Here is an 11,760-nt window from a genome sequence, read left to right as displayed (position 1 = left end):
AGCTGGGACCACAGGCACCCACCACAACACCCAGCTTTTTTTTGTTTTTAGCAGGCGGGGATTGGGTTCAAACCCGCCAGCCCTGGTGCGTGTGGCCAGGGCTCTACCCACTTCGCCACCCACATTGCCTTCTTCTCTGGTGGCATCTGAAGAGGCGTTTCTCCCTGTTACCTCCACAATCTGAAGACGCTCTCTAAGAAGAGGTCCAAAGTGTCTCTCAGCAGCTAAGTGTTAGCTTGAAGCTTGCAGTGTATGAAAACCTTTTCAACATTTTCCAAACAGGTTTCCAATAATTTCTGTAAAAAATATCAGCTAGATTGCTAGCTCACACCTAAAGTGTATGAAGAGAAATATGTTGTTCTTTGTGGGTCCAAAATCCTTCCATTACAAGTTCATCCTGAGTTCAACAAACCCGATTACTGTATTCCATGGTATTATTTTACACGCAGATGTCATTACTGCTTTCTAGAGTTATACTTTGAACACATAAGTGTAAACAAAAATTTTTTAAACATTTTATATAGATACAGAATTAGTACTACCTATATATAATGCACATCACCTTTCCCTCAAAAAATGGGGCAAATAGGTGTTTATTATACACAGCAAAATACAGTACCTTAAATTTGTCTCAAAAGAAATTATCAGAAATACTCATTAGAAATAACATATCCATATTGTTGCCATAATTTTCCTGACTATCCATCATTCTTGGATTCCCACCCAACGTGGGTTGCTTTGGTAACATGGGGAAAGCACTAATGGTCTTTACTGGAGGACTTGAGCCAACAGAAACAGGGCTATCTAGAGACACTGCTCGGTTATATGCAGGACAAATGGACTGCACAGACTGTGGGCTTCTCAAACCTGCTAAAGACACAGAGGCATAATACGTAAATACCCACTGATGATTCAATCCCCTCCCCAGAGTGTCTTTATTTACAAAATAGAAACTAAGAAAAACAACAAACAAAAGACTCATATTCCAAATAATGTACAAAAAATAATCTTAGTCTGGGCCAAAGTACTAGGCACTCCTCTGCAGCCTGATATGATCATTAACATTCTGAAAAATTTACCACTGTTTCAAACTCATGAAAGGTTCCTCCATATATGTATATATTAAGGATGTTTATTGTAATTTTACAATAAATAAAACCAGATAGGGCAGTGCCTGTGGCTCAGTGGGTACGGCGTCAGCCCCATGGACGGAGGGTGGTGGGTTTAAACCCGGCCCCAGCCAAACTGCAACCAAAATAAATAGCACAGTGTTGTGGTGGGCGCCTGTAGTCCCAGCTACTAGAGATGCTGAGGCAAAAGAATCACCTAAGCCCAGCAGTTGGAGGTTGCTGTGAGCTGTGATGCCACACCACTCTACCAAGGGCAATAAAGTGAGACTCTATCTCTAAAAAATAAAAAATAAAATAAAATAAAAATGACCAGCTAAACTGTTTTCTGGTCAAAATGAAATGTATAATCTCCTCCCAACCTTTTTTCTTTTCTTTCTCCAATTCATTTGATTTATATGACTATCTATTTCATATGGGTTTAGGAAATAGTGCCACTGAAAATGAATAACCACCATTTTGAATAATTATAAATTACTTCTTTTCAATTGATACACACAATATATCCTCGTAAAGCTGATGAATGAGTAAAACAGACAGCAAAAGGAAAGAGGTTAGATAAGAACTAACAAACACCACACAAGGAAACTCTTGTGATTAAATGAAGAGATTCCATCAGCTTTGTTAGCCTATTAACCCAATTCTTGGTGGCTAAGAAAATACACGCCGTAGTACCTGCTATTCCTCTGGAATAATCAAAGATGAACGTTTTCCTATAAGGGCCATGATTACTGGTGTATTAGCTGGAACTGGAGAATTCTACATACATTATAAATTAGTATAGGAAAGTGAAAGGCACAGCCTATGTTCTAAAGATACAAAAGCTAGTCCTATCTGGTCTTAGCATAAGAGTGAAGAAAAGGGTGAAGAAACGTTTCAAAGGCAGCAGGAACAAACGTAGTTCTTTCTTACCCAGCGAATTAGCTCCTTGAAATATTTGTTGCTTGGTCCCCAGATGACTACCATTTGTGGATATGAAATTATTGTAAAAGTCAGAACTAGTCAGGTCACCAAGACTAGCATCTAGATTATCCAAGTCTCCAGATCCCTACAAGTAAAATTTTAAAACTTAACCTGTGTACATAACTAGATAGACAGGTATAAACATATTCATGAGAAGAAAATATATAGGGAGGGTGGGGTCCTTAGCTCAGTCGGTAGAGTGCCAGCCATATACACCAAGACTGAAAAGTTCAAACCCAGCCGGGGCCAGCTAAAACAATGACAACTGCAACAACAGAAAAAATAGCCATGCATTGTGGCAGGTGTTGTTTAGCTGATCCAGGCGGGGTTCGAACCCACCAGCCTTGGTGTGTGTGGCTGGTGCTGTAACCACTGTGCTACAGCGTGGAGCCAAGATTAAACTCTTCCTTGTTAGAGTGCTGTTGCGTCACAGCTCACAGCAACCTCCAACTCCTGGGCTTAGGCAATTCTCTTGCCTCAGCCTCCTGAGTAGCAGGGACTACAGGCGCCCACCACAATGCCCGGGTGTTTGACAGGGCCAGGCCGGGCTTGAACCTGCCAGCCTTGGTGTATGTGGCTAGCTTGGTGATGTATCTCACTGAGCTATGGGCACCGAGCCCTGAAGCTCATTTTATTTAAGAGAAACAAAAATAAAACCAAAGAGTAGGGCGGCGCCTGTGGCTCAGTGAGTAGGGCACCGGCCCCATATACTGAAGGTGGCAGGTTCAAGCTTGGCCCTGGCCAAACTGCAACAACAGCAAAAACAAAAATAGCCGGGCGTTGTGGCGGGCGCCTGTAGTCCCAGCTGCTCCGGAGGCTGAGGCAAGAGAATCGCCTAAATCCAAGAGCTGGAGGTTGCTGTAAGCTGTGATGCCATGGCACTCTACCAAGGGTGACAAAGTGAGACTCTGTCTCTAATTTAAAAATATATATATAATTTGGGGCGGCACCTGTGGCTCAAAGGAGTAAGGCACTGGCCCCATATGCCGGAGGTGGCGGGTTCAAGCCCAGCCCTCGCCAAAAACTGCAAAAAAAAAAAAATATATATATATATATATCATTTAAAAAACAAACAAACAAAAAGAAAAAAACCAGGGGGTGGCGCCTGTGGCTCAGTGAGTGGGGCGCCAGCCCCATATGCTGAGGGTGGTGGGTTCAAACCCAGCCCCAGCCAAACTGCAACAACAAAAAAAAAATAGCCGGGCGTTGTGGCGGGCGCCTGTAGTCCCAGCTGCTCGGGAGGCTGAGGCAAGAGAACCGCATAAGCCCAAGAGCTGGAGGTTGCTGTGAGCCGTGTGACGCCACAGCACTCTACCCGAGGGCGGTACAGTGAGACTCTGTCTCTACAAAAAAAAACAAACAGGGAGTAAAATTGTTCATCTGAAGATATCCTGTCCCTGCAATTACAAAGCAAGAAAAAATACTTGCCTGAATAGCTGATAGGGAAAACTTTTTGAGAGGTGATCACATTTTTGTACACTTAAAGCCTAAACTGGGAAGGTTAACCAAACAGTCATTTCCATAGTAAATTTCTGTAAGTTTCTGACTACTTTTGCTTAATATCAAATACACCGAAGGCCAGGCATGGTGAAATAGTGCCTGTAATCCCAGCACTTTGGGAACCTCTGGGATGGGAGGATCACTTGAGGCCAGGAGTTCAAGATCTGCCTGAGCAATAGAGCAAGATCCCATCTCTACAAAAGTTTAAAGAATTAGCCAGAGGCTAATTCACTCCTATAATCCTAGCACTCTGGGATGCCAAGGCGGGTGGATTGCCTGAGCTCAGAAGTTCAAGACCAACCTAAGCAAGAGTGAGACCTGTTCTATAAAAATAGTCAGGCATTGTGGTGGGTGCCTATAGTCCCAGCCACTTGGAAGGCTGAGGCAGGAGGATTGCTTGAGCCCAAGAGTTTGAGGTACCATGGCACTCTATCAAAGGCAACAAAGTGAGACTATCTCAAAAAAAATTAAAATTAAAAATTAGCCGGGCATGGTGGTGGGCACCTGTAGTCCTAACAACTTGGGAGGCTGAAGCAGACAGATCACTTGAGCCCGAGTTTGGGGTTGCAGTGCACTATGGTGACACCCCTGCACTCCAGCCTGGGCAACAGAGTAAGACCCTGTCTCAAAAAAAAAAAAGACATTGGAAATACCAAACATACATACTCCAAAATGCTGGGAAATTAAAGATTTCATCAAGGTAAGCATTCCTTTAAAACCGGCTAGGTCTTTTCATTCTGACCAGCACGAGGGTGGCTGGCAAAAAGAAATACCTCGTAAAAAGTGGCAGAGAAGTGCACACTTCATTGACCTGCTTTCTTTATCCGTGATCAGTATTATTTCTTATGTGCTATACAAATAGTTGAAGGTTAATTAGCAGTATAACTATAAATAGTAATGGTGCCAGTCTCCTTCAGACAAGAAAAAAAAAGTGACAGAGAAGAAGCTAAGAAAAAAGTGGTTGATTATTTTCTTTTTTTTTTTAGAGACAGAGTCTCACTTTGTCGCCCTCGGTAGAGTGCCGTAGCATCACAGCTCACAGCAACCGCCAGTTCCTGAGCTTAGGTGATTCTCTTAGGTGCCGCCCAGTTGATTATTTTCCAAGAAAGATTGGTATAATGTGAAGATACTAGCTTTGTTCAATCAGGAACATACTAGTCAAAAGTCCTCAAATTTTAAAAATTACATCTGAAGGCCTTAAGAATTATTTTTGGAGGGCGTTGCCTGTGGCTCAGTGGGTAGGGCGCTGGCCCCATGTTCTGAGGGTGGTCGGTTCAAACCTGGCTGCAGCCAAACCGCAACAAAAGAATGGCCGGACATTGTGGCGGGCACCTGTAGTCCCAGCTACTCGGGAGGCTGAGGCAAGAGAATCGCCTTAAGCCCAGGAGTTGGAGGTTGCTGTGAGCTGTGTGACGCCACGGCACTCTACCAAGGGCGACAAAGTGAGACTCTGTCTCTTAAAAAAAAAAAAAAATTATTTTGGGGGCAGCGCCTGTGGCTCAGTGGGTAGGGCACTGGACCCATATACCAAGGTGGCAGGTTCAAACCTGGCCCCAGCCAAACTGCAACAAAAAATAGCCGGCTGTTGTGGTAGGTGCCTGTAGTCCCAGCTGCTGAGGCAAGAGAATCACCTAAGCCCAGGAGCTAGAGATTGCTGTGAGCTGTGTGATGCCACAGCACTCTACCAAGGGCGATAAAGTGAGACTCTGTCTCTACAAAAAGAAAAAGAATTATTTTTGAAGTGAACCTTGCTGATCTGTGGAATGATGATGTTGCATTTAGAACATTCCAACTTTTTTTTTTTTTTTTTGTGGAGACAGAGTCTTACTTTATGGCCCTTGGTAGAGTGCCGTGGCCTCACACAGCTCACAGCAACCTCCAACTCCTGGGCTTAAGCGATTCTCTTGCCTCAGCCTCCCGAGTAGCTGGGACTACAGGGGCCCGCCACAATGCCCGGCTATTTTTTGGTTGCAGTTTGGCCGGTGCCGGGTTCGAACCCTCCACCCTTGGTACATGGGGCCGGCGCCTTACCGACTGAGCCACAGGTGTCGCCCCAGAACATTCCAACTTCTTACTAAGGATGTCGAGAGCAAAAACTGAGTGACCAACTTCCATGGCATGGAACTTGCCTGGAATAAAATGAGCTCCAAAGTCAAAAATAGTAAACTATGAAGCTCATGTTGACATTGAGACTACCTACAGTTATCCATTCTGTCTGTTCTGTGCAGATTTTACTAAAAGGTGCAATACTTCAATCCAGGCGACCTCTTAGACTCAGTACCAACAGGTCTGCTCAATCTCAAAGAGGAAAATCATAACCCCAGAGGTACAGACAAATCACTTGAAAGAAATGGTCAATGAACTGATTCCCAGCAGATCAGGAAAGACATTTTATTTTATTTTCTACAAACGTAGGCTGTATTGGAGGAGGAGGGAGTAAAGGGGGAAAGGACGGGGCTCAGTCTTCCTCCAGGCTCCCAAACACAGTGGCTGGCACTCTCTGCTGCTCTAGCCGGACCTCGGTGGGCTCCAGGTCCATCTTGTCCTCATCCTCATCCTTGTCCAGCTCCATCTCCTCAGGGTTGGCCTGCTGGGTCAGCTCTACCAGCTTCTCCCGTGAGGTGTTGCTTCTCATGAACAGAATCTTGCTCTGGGCCCACGGAGGTTGGTCCTGCTCAGCCGTGGCCACCAGCTGCTCCGCCCACTGCTCCGGCAGCTTCATGTCATCCACATGGCTCTGTCCAAGGGCCAGGTGAGACACAGTGCCTGTGGCTCTGCCTGACACCTTGTGCATCTGCAAGGCCATGAAGTTGACCTGTGTGTTGTACATGGCCTGCATGCTGCATCTCCTTGATGGTGTCCTGATTGCCCTGCCGGGCCTCAAAGTCCTTTCATGTCTTCCAGAACATGTTGGTGGTCCAGGGGTCACAGATCTGGGAGCAGAAGCTGTAGATTGCCCAGGCACAGTCGATCTTGCTGAGCTTGCACTTCACATCCACAAACTACAAGCACATCTGGCAAGCGTACTCACCTGACAGTACCTCGATGGCCTTTTGCTAGATGCCACGCATGCGAGTGACGCCATAGATCTCGGCTGCCCGCTTGATGTAGATATTGAACATGTACTGCTCAGCGGGTTCCGCAGCCTGCGTGGCCCCCTCATACATGCCATGGAGTGCCGGGCCAGACCCTATTCCTCCTTTTTTTTTGAGACAGAGCCTCAAGCTGTCACACTGGGTAGAGTGCTGTGACATCACAGCTGACAGCAACCTCCAACTCCTGGGCTCAAGCGATTCTCCTGCCTCCGCCTCCCAAGTAGCTAGAACTACAGACACCCACCACAACACCCGGCTATTTTTTGGTTGCAGCCGTCATTGTTGTTTGGTGGGCCTAGGCTGGATTCGAACCTGCTAGCTCAGATGTATGTGGCTGGCGCCGAGCCCCCATTCCTCTTCTAGCTGCAAGTACGGCAGGTACAGAGTCTTGGCATATTTGGGGGGAAGCCATCCAGCACCTGCTCAAGAGGTCCCGTGCCCGTTCCAGCTTGCAGCCCCCACAGTGGGCAATGAATTTAGGTAGGTAGTCCAGATGTCTGACACGTTGGGCCACTTAAGTAGTGAGCTGCTGTGCTCGTAGGCCTTGAAGCTGTCCTCGAAGTACTTGCACTCCTCGAGGAACACGGCATAGTTCACAATCTGGGGCATGGCGCGATGCGCAGGTCCAGGATGCGATCATACATTGCCTTGGTGGACTGGAAGGTGCCGAGGCTCTCCTCCAGGTTAGTAAGCATCGGCACCTTCAGTGACTTGTATACACAGTCCTGCACGGGCTCTGAGCCGTCCCAGTACTCGGCCTGGTGAGTGGGCAGTGCTGTAGCGTTCCGCAGCAGCCATAAGGCCTCCTCATAGTTCTCGTGGCAGAGTTCCAGCTCCCCATAGTGGCACCACATGCTGGCCAGGTCGTCCACCTGTTTGAAGTTCACCTTGGTGGCCTGCTCCAGGATGACGCAGGCATCATCTAGCTGCCCGTTGTCCTCATAAAACTTGGCAAACACAACCCACAGTGTGTAGGGCTTGCCTGTGGCCTTGAAGGGGTCCACCGTCTACACAGCCCCCATGTAAATGCTGATGATTTCCCTAGGGCAACCCCGAGGCAGGGCCACAGGCTTGTGCCACTCGTCCACATGGTGCGGGTTCTGGCTCAGCAATATGCTGTGGAGGAGGAGAGGCTGCCGGCTGATGAGGTGTTCAAAGCAGGCTAGGTGCAGCTCCACAGCCACATCATCCTCTTCCTGGCCCCTCGGCTCTGACTCAGTCTCCATCTTAGCAGCAATCATGCTTTCCTCCAACTGTGCGTAAATGTCAAACACCTGTGTGAAGTCCCACACAGCCATCACCCTCCAAGTGGCCTCTACACGTCCCAAGCCTTCTCAAAGTGACCATTGCGGATGTAGTAGTCGGCTAGTGAGCCCCAGAGCTTGCCCTGTTGGTCAGTAAAGCGGGAGAGGCCCCCACGGATGATGGCGTCCATGTTGAGGGACCATACCTTGTCCGGGTTCTGGGAGATGAGGTCACACTGCTCATGCCATAGCTGGTAGTTGGACTTGGTAGCCTCAGACACAAAGTGCTCCTTGTTCACCACGGTGACCAGGAGCTGTGCACCCTCATCCGGCCGGTCAATCAACTTGAGGTACTTAATGTCCTCTGGATGCACTCTCATGATTCAGCTTGAGGAAGCGCCGGTAAACTTGCATGGTTACCTCGGGCAGTGGGTGTGAGCACACAAAGTGTCGGTGCAAGGGCCAGATGCGATACGCTGCCTGATGGGCAGTGCCTGGAGGGCACGGTCAAAGGTGCTGTGGGTGTGTGTGAGAAGCCCTGGTCCATCAGGAACTGGCAATAATCAAGCCACAGACTGGGCATCTTTTTTGCTTTTTTTTTTTTGGTTTTTGGCCAGGGCTGGGTTTGAACCCACCACCTCCGGCATATGGGACCGGCGCCCTACTCCTTGAGCCACAGGCGCCGCCTATCTTTTTTGCTTTTTTTTATAAAGATTGTAACAGCTTTTATTACAATGGTGCAAGGTAGTATTTCATCCAACACTCACCAACAACAAACCATCATCTTCTATAAAATAGTTCCAGAAAGTTCAAACAAAAAAACTAAAAGATATAATATCTGTAACAATTCTCTTACAATATGGTCAATGTTCAAACTTCATGGCAACTCCCATAAAGTATAATCATTTTCTAGCAAACGTGGCAAAAAAAGTTTGCTGTTTTGTTTGCCTATAAACATATCAGAACATGCCTCACAATTAAAAACTTTTTATTACAGCACTCCATGACATCAATATCTATTCGTGCTTAGAATCAGCCAGTTGTACCAAATACCATAAAATACAAAATGATAGGAAATATAAACATCTATTTGTATTTCAAGTTTATAACATTTTATTTACAAAAATAGGCTGAGAGGAAAAGGGTTGACACCCATACATTCTTTTGGGGGGAGGGACTATTTTGCGTTGTTTTCTTACATTTTTCCTCTAACAATTTTTATTTTATTTTATTTTTTATTTTTATTTTTTTTTGTGGTTTTTGGCCAGGGCTGGGTTTGAACCTGCCACCTCCGGCATATGGGACCAGCACCCTACTCCTTGAGCCACAGGCGCTGCCCCCTCTAACAATTTTTAAAGTCATATTTGAATTCCTTCGGAATTGTATTTGTCAACTAGAAGCTCAAGTGAAGAGGAAGAAGGGAAAAGGAGTAAGAGAGAGGGCACGAGAGGGTGGCTAAATGGCTGTTACTGAGAACTTGGTGTGCGTCGTCATGCACTTGGAATGCAAGCACGCTGCTGGGACATCAACACTAGACATCATTATTTACAGGACCTGCAGTCTCCCTGGGTTCTGAAGGGCACTTGTTCTCCAGCATGACGCTGCTGAACAACGATGTCAAGGCGGATACTAAGACATGACTCCAGGGCGGCGCCTGTGGCTCAGTCGGTAGGGCGCCGGCCCCATATACCCAGGGTGGCCGGTTCAAGCCCGGCTCCAGCTGAACTGCAACCAAAAAAATGGCCGGACATTGTGGCGGGTGCCTGTGGTCCCAGCTGCTCGGGAGGCTGAGGCAAGAGAATCGCTTAAGCCCAGGAGTTGGAGGTTGCTGTGAGCTGTGTGAGGCCAAGCACTCTACCGAGGGCCATAAAGTGAGACTCTGTCTCTACAAAAAAAAAAAAAAGACGTGACTCCAAAGACGGGGTTGGGCTGCAGATGCTGGGGCCATACTCTTCATAGTCCTTCTTTGTGTGACACACCTGAAAGAACTCCGGAGTTGAGGCCAGCATTGAGCCCCCAACCACACGGCATAGCGCTGCATGTGATGTGTGATTACCTGAACCTCCACAGGCTTGGGCTTTATTCTCCCACCGCTGAGCTCCTCTGAGCTCCTCGCTGAGCTTTAATCTGGCATCCACCACTCTTCAAATCTCTCTGCAGGCGACTCCCCAAATCCCTGAACATTGTCGAGCCTCCTGAAAGAACAACATTCTGTGAACTGTTTCGGTGTTTTTGGACTTGGCACTCAGTTGAACTGCCTTGGGGAGAGCTTGAGCAGGAGTGCGGAGAACTTTGGACATTGTCTAGGGCCCCAGACTGAGCCACAGAGACGGACAGAGCTAATAGTGTTTGGCTTTGGGCCGCAGGGAGCCATTGTGAGCCAGACTGGGCATCTTGTGCATGAACACCAAGGCCCTCTCATGGCAGTTGTTGACATCTTCATAGGCAAGGTCAGTCACATAGAGACGCTTCACCTGTGCCCGACGTGCCTTCAGGCAGCAGTACCAGAGTTTATAGCTCCTGGGCAGCAGCTTGAGTGCCCGCTCATACAGCTGATGGAGCCCGGACGTTGGGGTACCCTATTTGAACTCAGTGTAGCGGAGCCAGTATTTGACAGAGAACAGGTTCTGCCTGATTTCCTCCTCATAGGGGATGTCCTCTTCCTCCAAGACAAAGTCCAGTGACTTGGTGGGTGACAGCTGCTCCATCACCACCATTTTCGTGGCTTTCTCAGTCAGGATAAAGGCCCACCTCTCCGTGCCATCCCCGTTTCCCATTGGCTGAAACCTTCCTACTGCGTAGCCCAGGAAAGACATTTTATTTTATTTTTTTTTTTTTTTTTTTTTTTTGTAGAGACAGAGTCTCACTGTACTGCCCTCGGGTAGAGTGCCGTGGCGTCACACGGCTCACAGCAACCTCTAACTCTTGGGCTTACACGATTCTCTTGCCTCAGCCTCCCGAGCAGCTGGGACTACAGGCGCCCGCCACAACGCCCGGCTATTTTTTTTTTTGTTGCAGTTTGGCCGGGGCTGGGTTTGAACCCGCCACCCTCGGCATATGGGGCCGGCGCCCTACTCACTGAGCCACAGGCGCCGCCCAGGAAAGACATTTTAAAAAGAACCCTTGTTAATCTATTTATCCTTCCTACAGTATGTGCATTAGGAAAGTAAAAATACTGAGGAAAATGAGGCTTGCATTGGGAAAACTCATGTACCTTCTCAGTAAACGGTAGTTCTAGAAAAGCTAATGGGGGGTAAATGAGCTGATGGAGACAAGCCACCAGTCCAAGAATCTGTTTAAATTCAGACTCTTAATAGTGACCAAAAAATCTTATCAGTGAGTTTAAAAAAATGACTAGGGAGAAGGAACAAATGCATTCCAGAAAAAGAGTGAATGAAGACCCATATACTGGAGCCCAAAGTAAGGAAGATCTGTCTTCAGCCAACCCTCCTGAGCTTAGTCCTGAGTCACATGACAAACACGAAACAGATGTTCAGAAAAAGTGTAATGAATGGGGCGGCACCTGTGGCTCAGTGAGTAGGGCGCCAACCCCATATACGAAAGGTGGCAGGTTCAAACCCAGCCCCGGCCAAACTGCAACAAAAAATAGCCAGGCATTGTGGTGGGCGCCTGTAGTCCCAGCTACTGGGGAGGCTGACACAAGATAATCACCTAAGCCCAGGAGCTGGAGATTGCTATGAGCTGTGATGCCACAACACCCTACCAAGGTCGATAAAGTGAGACTCTGTCTCTACAACAACGACAAAAAAAAGTGTAATAAATGAAATATATCAAGAACAGAGGATAGGCTCCACGCTGTGGCTCAAGCAG

The 11,760-nt window shown here is 47.5% G+C and overlaps 1 non-coding gene and 1 pseudogene across 1 annotated transcript; one reads left to right on the top strand and one right to left on the bottom strand.

Annotated features, from left to right (window-relative positions):
• Positions 1-4,384: 4,384 nt before the first annotated feature.
• Positions 4,385-4,513, top strand: LOC128574375 (small nucleolar RNA SNORA19). Its single transcript, XR_008376745.1, has one exon. It is a non-coding gene; the product is annotated as a small nucleolar RNA SNORA19 (small nucleolar RNA).
• A 1,535-nt stretch (positions 4,514-6,048) lies between these two features.
• On the bottom strand, positions 6,049-10,646 carry LOC128573866 (pre-mRNA-splicing factor SYF1-like; annotated as a pseudogene).
• Between the last annotated feature and the right edge of the window lie 1,114 nt (positions 10,647-11,760).

This window comes from Nycticebus coucang, chromosome 21 (assembly GCF_027406575.1).
Source record: "Nycticebus coucang isolate mNycCou1 chromosome 21, mNycCou1.pri, whole genome shotgun sequence".
In the NCBI taxonomy this organism is placed as follows: Eukaryota; Metazoa; Chordata; class Mammalia; order Primates; family Lorisidae; genus Nycticebus; species Nycticebus coucang.
Note: the sequence above shows the minus strand (reverse complement) of the source record. Positions and strands in the feature narration are given on the sequence as shown.